A 12563-nucleotide genomic window follows, 5' to 3' on the forward strand; every position below is an offset into this window, starting at 1 on the left:
CTCTACTCCTGAGTGGACCTACCTCGCTACAGATGTCCGAAGCACGCAGAACTGGGAGGGTGAGGCAAGTGACCCTGACCAGAGTTGACCCCATCATAACAGTGGAAATAGAGTTGCTGATACCAGGATTGGAGGTCGAAGGATTGCTGACTCTCAATATCGTCTATCCTCCTCTCCTGAGTGGAATAAGAGACTTGGTTTTAAACACAGTAGAATTTCCGGTTTATTGTTCAAGGAGTCCAATACTCGAGGAGCTCCTTCTTCGTTTGGAAATATTAGAAGGAGTGATGAGAGTCGTTGGAACCCGTATAATTCCAGATTGCTAAAGGATTTATAAAAGACTTTGTAAATAAATTTATGAAGAGATAACCTAGCGCCAAGTGAAAGAAGACAGTAGGGACTTCCATTTAGAGGACGGAGAAGGGCTAGGGTTGTCTGTTGCTATAGTAATCAAAGACTGATCTTGCGGAGAAGATTTCCAGCTTCCAGTTGTCGTTCGAAAAGAGACTTTGTGCTGTGAACAAAAACTGGAACTACACGGTCTGAGATCATGGAGGCTGGCAACCCGAACCGCAGGGCCAAATGTATAATAGGCACACTTTTAGTGGGAGTGATTTTTCTTATAGCTTTAGTAGTTACTATATCATATGTAGTGGGACATGAAAATGAAGAGAAAGCAACAACAAAGACAAAGATTTCATCGACACAGAAACCTACTATTGCTAGTAAAAAAGGGGACAATGCAGAGAAAGATAAAGCTCTACTAGCAGCTGAGACTCGTAGATTACATATAGATGAGTCACAGGGAAATTTTAGGTCGAATGCATATGCTAAATTGTTATACGAATATGTTGATGCTATGGAGGCCAAAAATTGTTACGTCTGTATGAGACTACCAGCCTCTGTAGACGAAGGTATCAGATACCATCATCTTCCATTGACTTATGGAATCACATGTAGTTTGCTGCTGAGCATATTTTATGAAAGGGATGGGTTCGAGTACTATTTCTCGAACTTTGACTCAGTGTTACCAGAAGTGCCGAACTACAAACATTTAAATAAATGGGATTATTATAAGAGTGAGGACAGATTACAGAAATTTTTCCTTCCATGGAAAGCTTTAGATACTTCACATGCCCGAAGAAATAATTTGACTTGTAAAGTGTCAGAAATTGAGAAAAAGTTTGTAGGGCAGGTGGATGATCGATACAGGAGACAAAAGATTTTAAAATCTTCAGGTCAATGGAAAACAGATTGGAACGAGGAAGAAAGGGCACATCAAAGAAAGGGTAGCAATGGTCCAATAGCTCTAGATCGAGAGAAAAAGGGGAAACTGTGCATACACAGAAGTGAAACCTATTATGAGAATGTGTTTGTGGGAAAAGTGAGCTGCGAACATGCTTTCCAATTAGAGTACTATTCTAAGGATTTCCTGAAGGAAATGCAGGTGATCCCAAATGTATATTTTGTCTGTGGGAGAAACGCATACGTGAAACTACCAGATAATTGGTATGGATCATGTTATTTGGCAATTGTTTTTCCCAAAATATATCATGCTGAGGATTTGGAAATCATAGAGGGAGAAACACCAGTTAGAGGAAGAAGGGATGTAAGCACGGAGGAGGTAGTTGGAGACGTATTTGGTGCTATGTTTCCTATTTTAGGGATAGCACTAAATGATGTCAAGATTAGAAGATTGGCAACAGTTGTAGATAGGTTGTCCGCCAGTACTGCTAGATCACTAATGCTGGTGGAAGGAGAGATGCAATCGATAAGGGCAATGGTTCTTCAGAACCGACTTGCTCTAGATGTTCTGTTGGCTAAAGAGGGAGGAGTCTGTAAGGCTTTGAAGGTCCAGGAATGTTGCACTTATATTCCAGACAATTCAAAACCTTTAGAAAAGTACATCCGCAATATTACTGAAATACACCATGAAATAGAGGATTTGACAAAGGTAACAGTGTGGGAAAAAGTAGGTGAAGGAATGGGTAAAGTTGGAGGTTGGTTTGCCAACCTAGGAAAGAATATCATTTGGTACATATTGAAACCCATCATCATAATAGTGATCTGTATAATCACTTTGTGGGAATTGGTGCGGCTGTATCAATGGTATAAAGCAAACAAGTTGCAAAGAACCATGAGAAGGCAAGAGAGGAGATTGACTGCGATGCAGGATAATCAGTACCGGAGTCTAAAGGCTCTAGAGACAATGAAACGAGGGGATACTGAAACAACTTCAGTTTGACTCAGTCCATACCTCAGGGATGGTGTTTTGAGGGTGATGACTACTGAAAGTCATCAAAGGGGGGATTGAGAGAGCGGCAGTTAAGAAAAACTGTAGAAGTGCACCATATTTACAAGAACGTTGTATTAGTTTAGTGAACAGTATATAAGAGTGTCGAAATTATAGAGTGAAGGTACATAATAATGCTTAATTTGAATAGAATATTCATATAGAGTGTTTAACTAAATGTAGAATGCATATATCTGTGTGAGAACTAATGTAGATTTGTGTAGAAATACTAAGATGAGGTTGGAATCCTACGTTATGTGGCTGTGGAAAGGGAAAATGTAATTCTGCTAAACGTAGAAATGTGTAGGCCACATGGCAGTTCACATAAAGTACAGGATGCTGTTACATTTTCTTGTGAGATAGTGGATTTCATTGTTATTGTAATTCAAAGTAGTATTGATCATGGAACTGAAATATATTTTATAGAAGTGTTTTCCATATAATCACTGTGTGTAATAAGTTAGAATATCGTTTAAGCTAAAGAAAATGTTTTACAGAGTGCATAGGCCCGTCTCATGGATCCTAACAGGCCTGAATAGATAAAGTCATTCCTTTTGATCTGTATGTGCTCGTTAGAGAAAAGTCGTGTTAGGCACAAACTGTAGAGCCTGTTCAAATGGTTTACGACTTCAAGATATGGTGGAGGCCGGAATTTGGGACCCACAGAGAAAGTGTCTTTTGCAGGTGCGAGGGGGTTTAATCAGGAAAGTGATGAATAGACTTTTGTTCAAGAGAGCCTGGCACAGGCCTGGAGGAGTCTTCAGGAATTTCCTGGGGGTACCGTCTTGCCGGAGAGGAGCCTGGGAAGCAAGGTCAATGCTAACGATGGGCCTAGAAGGAGTACCAGCATGGAAGTTGCCGCCAGAACCAACACCACGTGAGGGGCGTCTCTAGGGGCGTTTCTAATGTAAATGTGATTTTGTATTAGGGACAGCCCCCCGGGGTGGAGGCAAGGCAGATGATCTGAGGAACCTTAGAGAGCGGATGGGTAGGCAGATAGGGAACTGCGAGACTTCGATTTTGAAACAAAGACTAAGGGAAGTGTGTGATCTTCTATGGAAATCACCACTGTTGACACCTTTTTAGGTTAAGATCTTGCTAAGTAGGGATGTCACTTAGTCTAGAGTAGGGACAGTCTAATCTGATTTTCTTCTTTTCTGTAAATGACTCATAAGCTACAGCTTGTGTTCATCCTCGTAACCTTACTCATTCTAGAATTGGTTTTGGTGATATTCTTTTGCCGACTGAAAGCATTCAGAAAATTTATGTTTGTATTGATACCAGTATATCTCTTGAATCTTATTTTGAGATGTTTGTATCTCCAGTTAAGTTTGGCTTTGTAATAAACTTTTTAAACTTTTAAGCTTCAGTGGTTCTTTAGAGTGGAGTAAGTCTTTAACTGATTAACCTAGTAGTGGATTTGCCTTTTACTCAATGACAGGTACCAACGGTTCAGTTGACCTGAGTTGGAATCTAGATCTATAACTATAGACTAGAAATTCCGCGTTAACAGCTCCATAGCGGAAGGGAACTTTCAAGTACAAAAAAATACACTATGCTTAGACTAACTTTAAACCCTTTCCCACGTTGTATATTTGGTGTGCAATGCAGCACACAAGCAAAGTTTGAAACGTTTGGAGGGATACAAATATTTCTCCAACTTTGCACCTGCACTGAGGAAGCATAATTATATGGTGCAGCTCCCTTTCCATAAATATTTGTAGGACGGGCTGTGTATCAAAAGCCATGCCTAGCATGGGTACACTTGAAGGACACACCCTTGACACAAAGCAGTGCTTAGTGCTACTTTGTGTTTCTTTTGGACAACATTCCAGTGCAAAACTTGAAAGTAAATCCCAAGTCATCACTTTGTACTGGTGTGCATTACTTTTGCTGACCTTGCACCAACGCAATGTGTTTATAAGTCCAGACCTGACTTTCTGGAACTGATGTAAGACAGTTCAATTGTTATGGACCTTAGTGCAAAGAGCAAAAGTGAGGTCCAAAACACAATTAGCTTGCTAGATGTTGTTTAGTAATATTATTTGCCTAAGCATACCTGTCTTTGGTCTCTAATCATGTTACTTTTCTACACTTTAGCAAACATTGCCCTTTTGTTATAATGTTGATTGAAAGTGCCCTTCACTGGAAATTGGATCTGTGTGAAAGGAAGAAAGACCTTGATCACATATATTGAGGACCAGCAAAAGTAATGGAGCATATGGCAATAGCAGTACATTCTTAGCAGAAAACGCTGCAGCTGAAAATTGCATAATTTCAGTGGCCCTGACAATTTTAATCTTATAAAAAAAGAAAGTCAAGTGGCACAGCTTGAGGTAGTTAGTCTAACACAGGGAGAGGAGTACTTGTAAATATCCAGTGAGAGATGTCTATCTCCTTATATTTAGCTTTCAGAAATTCCTAGACCATGTCAGAGCAGAGAGAGTTGCTATACAGAGATAGTATTAAGATATATCATTCCACAGATACAGTTATGTTCAGTTGTCCAATGACAAGAACTTAAAAGTGTTTCCTTGTCTTAAAGAGAGCCACTACAACATGCAGCCACCCCCGATCAAAGAATCACATATACTACTGTTTCTAATATTTTAAATACAATTAGTCACTGGTGGGGTCAGTGATAAATGGAAAAGAACATCGCTTCCATTGGATCTGGATGACAAGGTTAGTGCAAATGCTGACTACCATCTGATTGGACTCTGAGGGGGATATGTACAAGGACGAGAGGCGTTAGCCTTCCTGGCTTAATGCCTCTCTCCTCCACTTCTGAAACGCAAGGCTTGATAATTTTTATTCCAAAATCACTTCAATAACATTTCCCAAAAGCATCCCATTTATGCTTAAATGGTGGCTTTCTGTGAATGTCACACCACATTTGTGACCAGGCCTAGTTCCTACATCTGGCTCCAGGACATTATACAACTATTGTTGACTTGAAAAAGTCTTCTTGAAAGGAAGAAACACGTGTCGGCAAGTCGTGTGCTGGGAACTTTTATTGAAGTGATTTTGGAATAAAAATTATCAAGGCTGCTACATGCCTCGGATCCTTATATTTTGACTATTATTGTTGTAAATATTTCTAAATTGGAGTTGAATGAGTTAACCTATACCCATTGATGTTATTTACATTTGTATGACCAAACAGTGACTATAGGTGTGCTGTCCAAGCCCTTCTTTTTGCAGGCACATTGAAATGGGACTTGCCCATGTTAAATGGGCAAGTCCCAATGTGCCTGCATCAGTCTTATGCCTGCTGTGAGGCAGGCATAAGATAATAATGCATTTGCCTCGTAGAAGTGACGCAGTGACGCAGTGAAATCTCATAGATTTCACTGCGCCATTTCTACGAGGCTTACTTGCATCAACACGCCCACCCTACATACATTATACCTGGCGCAGGTATAATGTGGCGCAGGGGTTTACAAAGTGACTCATCTACCTAGATGCGTCACTTTGTAAATATGACGCAATATGGTGCCTTTTTTGGCCTGCTTGTGCGTCACAAAAAGTGACGCACCTGTGGCAAAAGTGACGCAAGGGCTCATAAATAAGCCCCTTAGAACCACATTCACAAATGTAAACTTACACATTTATAGTATTTTTACGAGTGCGGAGTACTCATAGTGGAGACACTGTACATAAAATGATAGGCAGTCATGAAGATACTATTTGTAAAATTGGTTTGTGAATTTCAAAAAGTCATAAATCTATACAAAAATGTAAACTTACCTTTGTGAATCAGGCCCAGTTTGTATGATTTTTAAAAAAAGCAAAGGAGAAAAGGTGGGATATACAGACAGGCACTGGAGTGAATACATATTTTTGTTAACAAATTAACATCGTAAAAATCCATAGAGATAATTAAGATGGCATAAAAACCATGGTCTGCTCCAATTAATGAGGGTGTACTTGATGGTCTGAGAGGCAAGTAGGTAAACTTGCCGTTCCATGCAAGTTTCAATACTTGCTGAAGCAGCGAGGAGATAGAGTAAAGGCCCACTCACACCAGAAAAGGAAGCTGCCCACAGCCTGTACTGCATAGCCAGACTAAGCTTTTCAAGTCACTGCAGATATTAGTGAAACTTTCTTAGAGTGAACCACTTTGACTTCTTCAGATTAGTTACTCATAATTTGAACAGTGCCTATTTTATCAAAATAATAGGGTTCAGGGGCTGAAAGTTTTTCTCAAAAGCCCACCATCAGTATTGCTGAATGCAAGGATTGCCAAACACCAACACTGCTTAATTTTGATTCCATATCGTGCCTCTTTCTTCCACCATGCTTGACAACCTGTTTCTTTAGCTCACTCCTGCAGGTTCTTGTTCATACCTGTCTGTTAGACCTGGCATCCTTTGCGTGGATTCCCCTGTCTTTTTGCCTCTAACTATGGTATTTTTCATGCTATGCTGGACTTCGTTTTTGCAGGTTTATGTACTCTAGGAACGTTACCACTGCTGATCAGTGCTAAAGTGCAAGTGCTCCCTGTGTAAATTGTAATTCTGATTGGTTATCCATCTTTGGGATATTTGATTTGCTGGTAAGTCCCTATTAAAGTGCACTATGTGTGCCCAGGGCCTGTAAATCAAATGCTTCTAGTGGACCTGCAGCACTGGTTGTGCCACCCACATAAGTAGTCCTATAAACTAACCCTGGGCATAGTACTACGCTACGATGGCGGAGAATATGTAGTTTGTACTAATTTGCACTCCACAAATTGCACGTAGCACAGTACAAAAACTGTGCCTAATCACGTAGCGTCAAAATTGCAAAAAACACAGTTGATGGACAGAATGTAGAACAATGTCATCCCAGTACAAGGATCTGGGCCTAAATCCATCGTTTTTTTGCACTCCACAACACCCTGGGTTAGACACTGGCTATATGCAAATCAGCTCTGACCCTGTGCCTCATGGGAACAGTCCAGTCCGAACTACCAATCCATGTCTTTCCCAGACTGGAATCAAGCATCCAAGGACCGGTTTCTGGCTATCAGCCTTCATCAGCCTGGATAGCTTGACTCCAGTGGTGTAGAGAGCCTGGGAAAGCTTTCCACGTACCTCTCTCATGCGGCTGAAAAGATCGACACAGCGCCTGCCCACAGCTTAAGAAACCGTCACAGCCCGAGTTCAGTGCATCGTGTCTCCAAATTTTGAGACCACCGCACTGACTCTGAAGCAGGCCCTGTTGTTCAGCTGAAAGAATTGAGACATTGTGGGACAGCGGCTGAAGAAATTGAAGCAGTGCCTGTATGCCGCCACTGCATCAACTTCTAGCGCATCCGTATTTCCATGCATCGCACCTGTGCACCAAGTTGTCCACCGCATCACCTGCAGACCCAAACCGTCTTGGATTTCAACGCATCACTTCCCCTTACAGTCCAGTTTTGACCTAACACTTCTCGTGCATGCAACAGAACTGAGGCATCGTCTCCCCAGGAACTCAGGAATCGATGCATTGCTGTTTTTTCTGATGTTTTCCTCCTCTGCGGCTGTTTTTCTTTGTGGATTTTGATGCATCCAAGTTACTTTGTTTAAAATTGCCACACCCATAGAGTTCTATTGACATAATTGCATATAGAAACATAAAAGCGATATCTTGAAATCTGCATGTTGGATTTTTCTCATTTTGGTCTTGTTAAGTTTAGATAAAGATTGTTTATTTTTCTAAACAGATGTGGTGTCCATTTGTAGTGTTTTTACTGTGTTACTGTGTGTGTTATGTATAAGTACTTTACACATTGCCTCTGAGATAGGCCTGACTGCTCGTGCCAAGCTACCAAAGGATGAGCAGGGGGTATCCTTTATCCTGACAAGAAAGAAGTGTCAAAACTTGGACAATGTGCATATTGCTGGCAGCAAAAGACCTCCATTTCTAACACTGTTTTCTTCCTTTGCCTTTGGCTTCCTATCTTACTCTTCCTCCTTTTATTTCCCCTTGTCTACTTTTCTCTCTCTTGCTCTGGGTCAAAGTCAGATAATAAAAAATAAGTATAGTTGCCTAAAAATGAGACACTGTGCCAACCACCTGCAGCCCTTACCACAAACTAAGGACTGCATTAACTATAAACTGACGAAGAGACCCTAATCAAGGTGGCATCCTTCCAAGAGGGCTTTTCTTGAACTTTTATATTGATATTTTTGTTTTGTTTTTTCGGTTCACACAGTATGCCTCTACAGTTTATGTAAATATGACATTCAATTAGATGTTCAGACTAATGCTATTAGCAGAAAACTGTGGAAAATGTAAGTGTAGCTCCTGAAATCGCTCAAAAAGAAAAAGAAAATTCTTAAAAATCCAAAGAAAGATCTAAAATAATGTTAAAAGAGACAGTTGCTATAAAGATTCCACTTTCCAACTGTGCGTGGACGGACTGGTGTGACTTGCTGTTCTCCCTGGTATTGAACGTGAAGTACCGCTACAGTAGCAAGTCAGCTCAGTGATGGATTGATTGGCTGCAGGCAGAGCATCAGTTGGCCATCATGTCATTCATTTATCAATGCAGTGGATTGATACCAGGCGGCTGAGCGCGTCACTCTTGGCGTTTGATCAATCAGCTTCAGATGTCTCTGTTTCCTCTTGTCATCCTGAGAAAGTTCTGTCTTGGTCGGTACACTCAAAAATCAGTTCATAATGTACATTCAAGCAATAGTCGTTGTTGAAGTTCTTAATGCTCTTAGAATGTTGATGTTACTAATCATGCACAATGTATAAATTGCAAGGTTCCTTTTGTAGGATTCTTGACTTATTAAATCCACTTGGGTGACTTGATTTTTTTTTTTTCGTCAGTCACAATTTGCAAGTGCGTTAGGCCAAAACGTGTGACATGATAAGAATGTTGAGCTATGTTTTATACCCACTGAGTGAAAGTATGCGACAAGCATTGTTAAAGCCAATAGGTCTGGCCTTGACAAGCTGCTGTGATGATTCCATTTGTAATGTTATTTTTTATTGCATGCCACGCCACAAAAATAAAAGCAAGAATGCATGTCATCATCTAAACATGGTGGTCATGTGCTTGCAATAAAGATTTCATTTAAAAAGTTGTCGTCACAAATAATTACAATATGAGGGCTTCCTCGAGTAAAGAAATCTTTTAAAATGTTGATGTACATCACAGGAACATATGATAATTACTGGCTCAAAGGAAATGTAGTATTGGCTTTAAATTTCTGTACGCTGAAAACCTACAGACAGATTTACTAATAATTGACACAAAACAGCACAGCAACCAACGTTTGCATCAGAACCCGTGTCTGTCACATGGGAACACGAAGGTTTCAGCCATGGTCCGCCCTGTTAATGAAAACATTGAGTGCATGCATTACTTTAGGGAACTTTCCAATGCAGAAAAATGATTACAAACTGAAAAGAAAAAAAAACTTTAACAAATTCAGATATTAGCCAATCATACTCGGCACAGAATTGCACTTCTTTTTAGGTCGATGTGTACATGTGACCAGGCAAAATACTGTCATTCACAGTGCAAGAGAGTCCTTTGCTGAAGCGAGCTGACCCATTGCCCCATTCTTTATTGGGCAGAAGCAAGATATAAATGATATCTGCACAGACCAATGGATGAAGAGAGCTGACGCAAAGCCCTCCATATTTATTCATATGATTTTTTTTTATTGATGAACTTCTTTGAATTTGTGAGGTTGGCGGGACGTCGATGGCAGGCTACATTGGATATTCATGGAGATCTTAGACCAGGGCATTACCTTCCCTGTCACTCCATCCTCTTTGATTCACCATTTCTCCCTGCCTCCTCATTGTCCTCCATTTATAACCCCTTCATTGCTCCGTGTCTGCAAGTCACTCGTTCGTCTGCTTGTTCTCTTTTTGTGCCATTTACCCAGCACACAAACTTGCACAGTTCGTGCATTCAGCAGAAAAGTTTTTCGCTTTTAAATGTACAATAATAATATTTATGCAACAGCCTGGGCTTTTAAATATCATTTTAGATCTAATGTAGATTCTGCAATGTAAACCTTTTAACAGGTACTGTGTGGGGGGCTCAAACAATAGTTGTTTTTGCATTTGTCACCCCGAGTGGGACGGGTATGCTCAGACGTGTAGTCCCATGCTCTCCACACCACTGGAGTCAAGCTATCCTGGCTGAAGACGGCTAATAGCCAGAAACCGGTCCTAGAATGCTTGATTCCGGTCCAGGGAAGACATGGCTTGGCAGTTCGGGCTGGACTGTTCCCATGAGGCACAGGGTCAAGGCTGATTTGCATATGGCCATGTCTGAACTGGGGTGGTGTGGAGTGCAAAAAAACAATGGATTTAGGCCCAGATCTCTGTACTGGGGTGAATGTATGACATTGTTCTACATTCTGTCCATCAATTGTTGTTTTTGCATCTGTAAATATCGAGGTATTGAAAATGGAAGCTTTTGCCTTTCAGCTATTTAAGCACAAAGGCAGCAGACTCATTTGTGGGTCTCCAAATGGCTTATGCTGTGATCACATTTTGACAGCAAGTGAATGCAGTGACGACCTTCTCATTGGAGTTTTCAGTTGAGCAGGGTATGGTACTGTGCACGCCAGCAGTAGGACTGGGCAGAGAGCCTACAGCAGATATTGCACAACAGCAAGTTCGGTGGTTCTATGAGATGAACTCTCTCCACTAGATGTTTGAGGTCATGAGTTAGGATTTTTTGCCATGGAAAGCCTCATCAACTTGAATTGTTTTCCTAGGCGAGCTTCGTCGGCAGCCAATGTTTTTTTTTGTCACTGCCCTACTTTAAAGTACATTTTACATCATTGTGTGGGAACAAAACACATAGAAAAAGTTTTCCTCCAGTTCTTTGCAATTTGTATAAATAGTTGACTGATTAATGACCTCTAGAGCACATCACATAAGATGTAACTGTCCTTTATTTTTCTCTCTGAATTTGATTGTTTCTGGGTTGTAAGTGTTAGGTCAGCATCAACACAGTTTTACACGTCAGGATACTGACCTTTCTATCTATCCATCTTGGAGATGGCCAAACACAAGTTAAAGAAAGGGAACAAATTACAAAAGATTAGAAAATTCCAGAAAAAATATGAAACTTGACCCTGTCTCAGAGACTCCTTTTAGTATTATTGATTTATGTGCCCAGAGATGCATGAAGAGACAGCTCACAATTATATCTTGCTTTTTACCTTTGGACAAGAGGTAGCTCTCAGAGTCTGACAGTGACTATGGCCAATGACTACTGACTAAGATAATCTCCTGGATAAGAAAGTAAACAAGCCAATAAAAAGAAGTTTCTTTTTTTGTGTGAATCTAGTTTAAGGTTTAGTCGAGGAATGTTACCATATGTTTTCTGCATGGTTCTACATGCCCTGTTCAGGTATGAATATCTGAAGCACCAATTGATCGGTGAGTTTCCCAGAGGTGACTCACGTTACCTTTCTTTGTTATGTGAATTCCTTGCATACGCATCAGTAGGTAGGAGTTCTGGGTAAACAACGTTTACAATGCATCGTTTTCAACGCATGCCATTGCAACACAAGTCGTTACAATGAGGCATTGTTACATCGCATGCCATTATTATTATTAATTCACATTTGATAAAGCGCGTGGCTACCCTTAGGCACCCCAGCGCTTAACAGCAAGTGAGGGAGAACAGTCTCAAGGCAGGTTCTGAAAGACTAATGTTTTTATTTACTTCCAAAATGAGAGATGATGGGTCAATGAACGGAGATAGGTAGGGAGCGTGTTCCATAATCTCGTCGCATTGTGGGCGAACATTCAGCCTCCAGCTCGTGCTCTCTTGATTTTAGGTACTGTTGCCAAGAACAAGTTAGCTGATTGCAGGCATCTTGAGGGACAGTGAAAGGCCATAAGGGCGAAACAGATTTTAGGGCCAATCCCCCATTGGGTTTTGTGTGCTATGCATAAAGATTTGAACATTATGCGTTCCTTTATTGGTAGTCAGTGCAATGATTTCAGCAGAGGTTTAGCAGACTGTGATGTGGGGATGTTGTGCAGCAGCCTGGCTGCACAGTTCTGCACAACTTGCAGTTTTCTTGTGGTGGCCTTTGGGGTGCCCAGGTAAAGAGAGTTTCCATAATCTAACCGGGACAACACCAGTGCATGTACCATGGTCCTTCGAGCAGTTTCAGACAGACGTGAGAGAATTTTCTGCATCTGTCTGATGATGCCGTAACTAGAGGCTGCTAATTGTACTGCTTGGTGGTCAAATTTAAGTGACCTATCCAGCCATACTCCCAGGCTTTTAATCCTTTTTTGGGGTTTT

The sequence above is a fragment of the Lissotriton helveticus genome, chromosome 1_1 (genome assembly GCF_964261635.1).
Source record: "Lissotriton helveticus chromosome 1_1, aLisHel1.1, whole genome shotgun sequence".
Lineage (NCBI taxonomy): Eukaryota > Metazoa > Chordata > Amphibia > Caudata > Salamandridae > Lissotriton > Lissotriton helveticus.